At 40.6% G+C, this 9,137-nt stretch overlaps 1 long non-coding RNA gene across 1 annotated transcript in view; it reads right to left on the bottom strand.

The window, feature by feature from the left end:
- LOC109218808 overlaps positions 1-7,480 on the bottom strand; it is a 23,332-nt gene extending 15,852 nt beyond the window's left edge. Inside the window, exon 1 of the long non-coding RNA XR_002066832.1 lies at positions 6,692-7,480. This is a non-coding gene — a long non-coding RNA (uncharacterized LOC109218808). The remainder of the gene's footprint in view (positions 1-6,691) is intronic.
- Between the last annotated feature and the right edge of the window lie 1,657 nt (positions 7,481-9,137).

Raw genomic sequence — 9,137 nt, 5'->3', positions numbered from 1 at the left:
CTATATGGTGTGACGTGTGAGGTGTACACTGATCACAAGAGTCTTCAGTACTTGTTCAAGCAAAAGGAGTTGAATTTGAGGCAGAGAAGGTGGTTGGAGTTGTTGAAAGATTATGATGTTACTATCTTGTACCACCCGGGGAAGGCCAATGTGGTGGCCGATGCATTGAGTAGGAAGTCCGCCAGCATGGGTAGTCTTGCTTATATCCCGGCCAGCCAGAGGCCGCTTGCTTTGGATGTTCAGGCTTTGGCCAATCGATTTGTGAGGTTGGATATTTCTGAGCCTAGCAGAGTGTTAGCTTGCACGGTTGCTCGTTCTTAATTATTGGAGCGTATCCGTGATCGGCAGTTTGATGATCCCCATTTGTGTGTCCTGAGAGACACGGTGCAGCGTGGAGGTGCCAAGAAGGTGACCTTAGATGATGATGGTGTCTTGAGACTGCAGGGGCGAGTTTGTGTGCCCAATGTTGATGGGATTCGAGAGTTGATCTTAGCGGAGGCCCATAGCTCCCGGTATTCTATTCACCCGGGCGCCGCGAAGATGTATCAGGATCTGAGGCAGCACTATTGGTGGCGCAGAATGAAGAAAGATATTGTTGTATATGTGGCTCGATATTTGAACTGTCAGCAGGTTAAGTACGAGCATCAGAGGCTTGGTGGACTGTTTCAGAGGATTGAGCTTCCCGAGTGGAAGTGGGAGAGGATTACTATGGATTTTGTTACTGGACTCCTGTTGACCCGGAAGAAGTTTGATGCGATTTGGGTCATTGTTGATAGGCTGACCAAGTCAACGCATTTTGTTCCTGTTGCAACCACTTATTCATCCGAGAGGTTAGCTGAGATCTACATCAGAGAGATTGTTCGCCTTCATGTGGTGCCGGTATCTATCATTTCGGACCGGGGTACGCAGTTTACCTCGCGCTTCTGGAGAGCAGTTCAGCGAGAGTTGGGCACCCAGGTTGAGTTGAGCACAGCATTCCATCCTCAGACGGACGGACAGTCCGAGCGGACTATTCAAATATTGGAGGATATGCTCCGAGCTTGTGTTATTGACTTTGGAGGTTCGTGGGATCAGTTCTTGCCTTTAGCGGACTTTGCCTACAACAACAGCTACCAGTCCAGCATTCAGAAGGCTCCTTATGAGGCGTTGCATGGTAGGCGGTGTCGATCTCCGGTTGGGTGGTTTGAGCCGGGAGAGGCTCGGTTGTTGGGTACAGATCTAGTTTAGGAGGCCTTGGACAAGGTCAAGATCATTCAGGATAGGCTTCGGACAGCTCAGTCCAGGCAGTAGAGCTATGCAGATCGCAAGGTCCGAGATGTGGCTTTCATGGTTGGTGAGTGAGTATTGCTCCGAGTGTCGCCTATGAAGGGCGTGATGAGATTTGGAAAGAAGGGCACGCTTAGCCCTAGGTTCGTTGGCCCATTTGAGATTCTCGACCGTGTGGGAGAGGTGGCTTATAGGCTTGCCTTGCCGCCTAGCTTGTCAGCCGTGCATCCAGTTTTTCATGTGTCCATGCTTCGGAGGTATCACGGCGATCCAGCCCACGTGTTAGATTTCAGCACTGTCCAGTTGGACAAGGATCTGTCTTATGAGGAGGAGTCGGTGGCTATTCTAGATTGGCAGGTTCGACAGTTGAGGTCGAAGAGTTTTCCTTCAGTGCGTGTTCAGTGGAGAGGTCAGCCTCCTGAGGCATCGACCTGGGAGTCCGAGTCTGATATGCGGAGCCATTATCCTCAACTTTTTCCCGACTCAGGTACTTCTTTCTTTTGTCCGTTCGAGGACGAACGGTTGTTTTAGAGGTGGAGAATGTGACGAACCAAAGGGTCATCACCTGTTTTCTCATTCATTCCGTGCTTCCGAGGCCTTGAAAACCTTATTTTTAGTCGCCTCGATTTGCGTGCGCAATCCGGGCGCGTAGCCGAAAAGCTTAAATATGAATTCTGTGTGAAAAATGATGAATTTTGGTATTAATGTGATTAAAGTTGACTTTGGTCAACATTTTGGGTAAACGGACCCAGACCCATGATTGGACGGTCCCGGAGGGTCCGTAGAAAAATATGAGACTCGGGCATATGCCCGGAGTCGAATTCCGAGGTCTAGAGCCCGAGAAATGAATTTTTCTGTGAAATTGTTTTTCTGAAATTAATATGGAAATTTGAAACGAAAATTGATTAGAACGTGTTGGTATCGGGCCCGTATTTTGGTTCCGGCACCCGGTACAGGTCTTATATGTGGTTTAAGCGCTTTCTGTGAAATTTGGTTGAAATCGGACGTCATTTGACATGTTTCGGACCTAAATCTTTAAAAATGAAAGTTTATGAAGTTTGATGAAAAAGTGATGATTTTGAGGTTTAATTCATTGAGTTTGATGTTATTTTGGCGATTTGATCGCACGGTTAAGTTCGTAGGATGTCGTTGAGTTAGTGTGTGTTTGGTTAGGAGCCCCAGGGGCTCGGGAGTGTTTTCGGAGGTGTTCGGGGTGGTTTTGAACTTAGAAATGTTGCAGAAAATCTGCAACAGGTGCCCAGGTGAATCCTTCTTCGTGTTCGCACTCTCCCTCACGCGTTCGCGAAGCTCCTCAATTTTCCTTCATCGCGTTCGCAGCCCTTGCTTCGCGTTCGCGTAGGGTCAAGTGACCCTGAGGGGCTTAGTCTTCTTTCCTCTTCGCGTTCGCGATTGAATCCTCGCGTTCGCGTAGTTCCCAACATCTCTTCATCGCGTCCGCGTGTAGTACAACNTGATAAAGTGAGATGTGAAGTAAGAAATGAAAGAAAGCTAATGAGTTATTGGTTATCCCCTTGCCGGGATGTTTTGCTGTGTGGTAGACTTTTCTCCCTTGCCGGGATATTGAAATTGTTGTTATTGTTCCCTTGCCGGGATTCCTATTTTGTTTGTCTATTCCCTCGCCCCATTGTTTTTTATTGTTGTTTGGGTGAGGACGAGTGATAAAGCACGAAGGGTGATGTCGTGCACGATTGTGATATGAATACTAATGCACGAAGGAACATTCCGTGCCATAATTTGATTACTAATGCACGAAGGAACATTCTGTGCCATGATATGTGTGTTTATGCACGAAGGATCATTCCGTGCCATCATTTTGTGAGGTAAAGCACGAAGGGTGATGCCGTACACGATTGTGATATGAATACTAATGCACGAAGGAACATTCCGTGCCATGATTTGATTACTAATGCACGAAGGAACATTCCGTGCCATGATATGAGTGTTTATGCACGAAGGATCATTCTGTGCCATCATTTTGTGAGGTAAAGCACGAAGGGTGATGCCGTGCACTTTATGTGATTGTTTGGGTGAGAATGAGAGTAAAAGCACGAAAGATGGTGCCGTGCAACTGTTAATTTCCTACTCTCGTTGCTATTATAGTTGTACTGTTTCATTCTTTAATTATTGATTTTATACTTGAACTGTTACAGCGTCTACAGCATGCTCCCCCTCCCCCTTGACTGGTTAATTTCCGTATACTTTTATTTTGCATACATATATATTGAACTGCACAGGTTTGTTTGGTAGTCCGGTCTAGCCTCATCACTACTTCGCCGGGGTTAGGCCAGGCACTAACCAGCACATGGGGTCGGTTGTGCTGATGTTACACTCTGTGCATCTTTTTGCACAGATCACGGTGCCGGAGCAGCTTTTGGACAGCAATAGTAGATTTGGGAGCTGACTTCAGTCCAAAGACACCGAGGTAGCCTTGCTGACGTCCGCAGGCCTGGAGTTTCTTCTCTCTTTACTTTACTTTGTTATCCTTTGTACCGGAACAAACAAAACTATGTTTTTATTCAGACATTGTATTTAGCATTCTCTAGACGTTCGTGAGTTTGTGACTCCAGTTCTTGGGTAGAGTTGTATTGAACTTCCGCATTGCTTTCAGTTATTTATATTTAGGACTTCCGCTTTTCTATTAAATGTTTCGTTGTTTTTAATAATGTCGAGGTTTGCTAAAAGAGATAATAAATAATTGGCTTGCCTAGCTCCTAATAGTAGGCGCCATCACGACCCCCGAGGGTGGGAAATCCGGGTCGTAACAGACAGTTTGTGATGTTGCGGATGGATTACGAAGGACTATGGATGCTTGATTATCAGCGTGATTCGTTGTCTGGTCTTAGGAGCAGATACAATGATAGATCTTTCTGTCGTTCAATTGTGGTACGAGGCAGGTTCTTATATCTGGTTGGTAAGCACAAACTTGGGAAGATTGGCTGGTGGCCTCGTTGTTGTTATTAAGGCGGGTTCATGGTGAGGTGTCGATTTAAGTACAGCCGTTGGGTTATCTCCTACATGATGAGTTTGGATCGTGTGTTTCGTATGAGGCTTCCATCGGTGGAATGCATATATTATCATTTCAAAGCATTTACGGAAGTTTGCTTGACTATTACAAGGATGGGTAAACGCTTGGTAGAGTCTTCGGAGTGTTTTATGACCAGAGTTGCATGAGTTTTTGAAGTATTCAGCTAAATAGCCACGAGGGATCGGGGCAGCTATGAAGTGTTGATACCCAATTTTTCCCTCATATTTTTAAAATGTATATATACTTTCAAAATAGTATATTTGCATCATCATTTAGTCTACAAACCTATACAAACATTTTTCATAATTTTAGAAGCCCAAAATTAATTTCTTTTTATATTTTTATTATATAAAGATCCAATAATTATTCTTCAAATTATTTTTATGATGATTTAATCATCCAAACTCGTTATTTATACCAACATGTATGTTTTTAAAATATTCTACTTCCTTTTTTCATAATTACATTTGCATTTTAGGCTAATTGCACATTTTTGCAATAATAGCCTATATTCATGTATAATTACATTATTTGTTTTCTATAATGTTAAGTTATTATTTTCAACCATTTTAGTGCACAAATAATATTTTATTATTTACTAATTACTTTTTATAAATTATTTCTGATAAATATTGGGTATTTAAATAATAGCCCCAATTTCTAAACAATTTCGGACCAAATAAATAGACCAAAACCCCAATACTCTAGACCAATAACTCAGCCCAAACCAAACAACCCCTAACCCAAAACCCGGTCGGTACTGTCACACCTCCTTTTTTACACACTTACCCCGAAGGATAATGTATAAGGGAGTTTTTCCATTTAAAGTGACATTATTCGAAATGGGATTATTTATTTGTCTTTAGAGTCGCCACTTGGGAAAGGATTGGCTTTTGGTGTCCCAAGTCACCGATTTAATTTGAATCCCAAATCGAGGAAAATTCGACTTCCCAATTGGAGTCTGCGAACCAGAAATTCTGAATAAGGAATTCTGTTGACCCGAGGGAAGGTGTTAGGCACCCCCAGATCCCGTGGTTCTAGCACGGTCGCTTAAATTATTATATATGGCTAAAAATCTGATTTTAGTACATGTTTTAACTTATGTGCTTCTTAACCTTAAACCGCTTTTATTATTGTTTTTTAAGAGAATTACAACGTCGTGAAAACGCGTCTCGAACCACGTCACATAAATGCACCCGCGGTTTTTGACACATTTCGACTTCGTTGGGATTTGGAATTGGGTCACATAAATGTGCACCCGTATTTAGGAAGGTAGAATTATTAAAAGCGCCTAAAGCGACTAACGTTTTTTCAACTTTGTGGGGGCCATGGAATTTGCTAAATGGCATTCCTCGAATTCTAAAGGATTGAAATTAGACTGATTAGAACGAGGGCCATGCAATTGTCATTTTTGTTTGGCATGGCGCACCTCGATTCTAATTTCAAAGAATTGTACTCAACTAAAGAAAACTACGAATATTCATAATTATTTCTCTAAATTTGAGATTATTGCGAAGGTCCAAAGTCTAGAAGTTATTTGTGGACAAAGTTAACACAAAATTGCCGGTTTAAATACATGGGCTTTGATGGGCAGATTTGGAATTTGCCTAAAAGACTAGCTATTGATATGCATGATCATGGGAACAAAACTGACGAAACAGTAGTGAACAAACAAACTTTTCTCAAACTCATTTTATCAATACTTATCTAAAACTCAAAATACTACAAACTAAAATGAAGGGAAACCAATTCGTAAAACTTTGACGCCACACTATCGTGACTATCCAACCTTCTTTCTATTTTAAATATATATAAGCACCTACATCAACACCAGCATAGAGGAACAGTGAATAAGAGAAACTAATAGTAAAGAAAGACAAATAAGAGAAACTAATAATCCTACAAAGGTATACTGCCAGTACTTTCTAAAATAATAACTTTTTTTCTTCTTTTTTTTTTTTCAAGAAAAGAAACAAGTAGCAAAGAAAAACTAAATACCATAATCACCCAAAATAATCATAACGTCCAAACATATAGGAACATTGAATAAGAGAAATAATCACTGTAATTGAGCACTAACATTACGGACATTGCAAAATATTTCAAGCACCGATTCATATGACAATTGACCTCAAACTAATTTAAAATTTAAACTATAGAAATGCTCTCCCATTAAACCTTCAAGCTCAAGCATAATATAAAACATTCAATTTCAACTAAAATCAACAACCAACACTCTGTGTATTAAGAGATTCTGAGAAAACTTGAATAAACTTACTGACTCAAAGTCTCAAACAAATGTAAAAAGAAAAAAAAAAAAAATCGATGTCATGCTTAAAACCACCTCACAGATAATCAAAGAGGAGGAAAGAAACGGACCTCTAGTGTTGCGTATTTAACGAGAATTTCCCAACTTTACAGTTTTATGTTCGGATGCAACAATTGTTACAGCAAACGGGACAGCTGAAGCATGAACCACGGACGCTAGACGGAAGCTCGAAACGATACCGAGAAACTCGACACTCAAGCTCGAAGCTAACGTTCACTCGATTTTGGACTGAACGTGCGTGCGGCTGCCGATTTTAGAGGGGTGCTGAGTGTTGGCTATAGAGATCTGGTGCGGGGCTGTTTGGTTCTGTTTGTCGCGGATGGAGCTCGCTAATCCGGCGAGTTTCAGGCAGAAGAAGAAGGAGCAGAGGCGATGGATATCTGTGTGTGTGCGTGATTTTCAGGCTGGTTTTTTGGAGATTTTTTTGTTCTCCATTTTTGCTCTGTTTTTGTGCCTGTTTTGCTGCACTTTTCAGCTGTAAATGGTGGTGTTTTGGATGGTTTTGAGTTGGGATTTCATGGCTGGACTTTCATGGAAGAAGAAGGCAGTTTTTAGATTTTGTTTTATGGTGCAAAGATGGTGATGAACTAATGAGGAAGAAGAGGAGTGAGCTCGTTTTTTTTTTTTTTTTTGTTCTCCTTTTCTCCAGGTCCTCTCTCCCTATTTCCGTTATCCCCCTTTTTCTTCTGTGTGACTTTTGTGTGTGCATGTGTTATATAGAAAGAGAAAGAAAGAGAAGAAGAAAAAAAACGTCCCCAGGAAAGATTCCCCCTCCCCCAAAATATCGTGCCCTCTAATCCAGAAGTTTGTTATGGGGAATTATCTAGAAAGATGATCTCGCCACATTTAATTGATTGGGGGACAAAATATTTTTGAAAGCCAAAAGGTCCCAAATAAGGGAGGCACGTTAATATGGGATAAAAGATAGATGAGGGTACCACTTGAAAGTTTCTTTCTTGCGCTTCTTTCATTCTCTCTTTTTTTGTATATTATTTTTCAAAAGTAAAATTAACTAGACAAAATATCAACTAGCTAAAATAAAAAAAAATAAAAAAATTGTGATTTTTATTTTTGTAATAAAATAACGAAAAGAGTCAAAACTAGTTAAAATAACTATATTAGACCTAAACTAAATATTTACACGCTAAAATATATAAAATTTTGGGTAGGGTCAAAAATCACATGTCTACAGGTACCCGCCCCACTCATTTTAAAATCGTGGCCGTTGATCTCTCAAGATCAACGGCCCTTGTTTATTCTCCCCCTTTTAATTACCCTCCCAGAAACCCTAACCAATAATCCCATAACCCGCCGCCCTCACATTCTCTCAACCTCTCCTCCCTCTCTGAAGAACCCTAAAGCCGCCGCCCCCTAAATCTTCTCCTAATCCCACCAAATATGGGATTCAATGGCTGTTTCTTTCCATATACGACCCCTTTCTGGTACTGGTTATTATCCTATAGTGCTTGCCCAAACATGGCAAGCAAATCTCTCCGAAATCGAACCAAAAGTGGTTCAGATCCCAGATTTTTGAGTGTTATTCTTTCTATATTCATCCTATGTCACTGTGAGTCCGATCTTTCTTGATATTCTCTTGATATTTATTTTCCCTAAAACTAGGGGTTACACATCTCTTCAAAATCGAACAAAATTGGTTCAAATATTTGATTTTGAGTATTATTTTTGTCTATATTCGTCATATGCTACTGTTTTATTTATATTCTCTTGATATTCATTTTCCCCAAAAACTAGGGTTTACAAATCTCTTAAATTGATTTTCAGACCGACTTGCATGTTTATTTACCTTATTTGTTGCTTAAATTACTCTGTTTCACTTGTTTACTGTTCGATTTTTACCACTATATAAACCCTTCCCCCATTCCCTTTTAGAAAAGACTTCAATCGCTAAATTTCCCACTAAAACTAAGGCTTTTACTCTGTATTCGCTAATTCTCTTGTTCTATTTTGGCTCTTGGCCGACTGAAAGACAAGGCCTCCATATTTCCTACTTTCTGACCTTCTTAGGGTGCGACCACTGCACTGGGTTCTTTGAAACCCTTGGGAACTTGATGCATCTGGGATTCTGGGTCATATTGTTGTTCTTTTTCTTGTTTGTTGAGCAATAACTAGTTAATTCTCAACCTTCACAATGTTCATTCCATTATGTGCTAATTAGCATACCTATGTTCTCTGAAATTGCATGACTTGATATAATTCCTTGACTTTCTTCATGTGTAATTTTGCCTATAGCATGAACTTCTCCAGCATTGTTTCACGCCTAAACTGTTGGTCCTAAAAATGCATTTGTACTTAAATTAGGTAATTTGGACAGTTCGAAGCATGCTTGGCTTAATGTATTGATAATTTGAGCGTTTGCATTGGCTATATGGCCTCATCCTGTTTTCTGCCTTATTCTGAATTTCTATAGTGATTAATTTATGTGCTAATCTGTATTGAGACCCTCACTCTAGTTATAATTTGTTCCTATGAATATGT

This window comes from Nicotiana attenuata, unplaced genomic scaffold (assembly GCF_001879085.1).
Source record: "Nicotiana attenuata strain UT unplaced genomic scaffold, NIATTr2, whole genome shotgun sequence".
In the NCBI taxonomy this organism is placed as follows: Eukaryota; Viridiplantae; Streptophyta; class Magnoliopsida; order Solanales; family Solanaceae; genus Nicotiana; species Nicotiana attenuata.
Note: the sequence above shows the minus strand (reverse complement) of the source record. Positions and strands in the feature narration are given on the sequence as shown.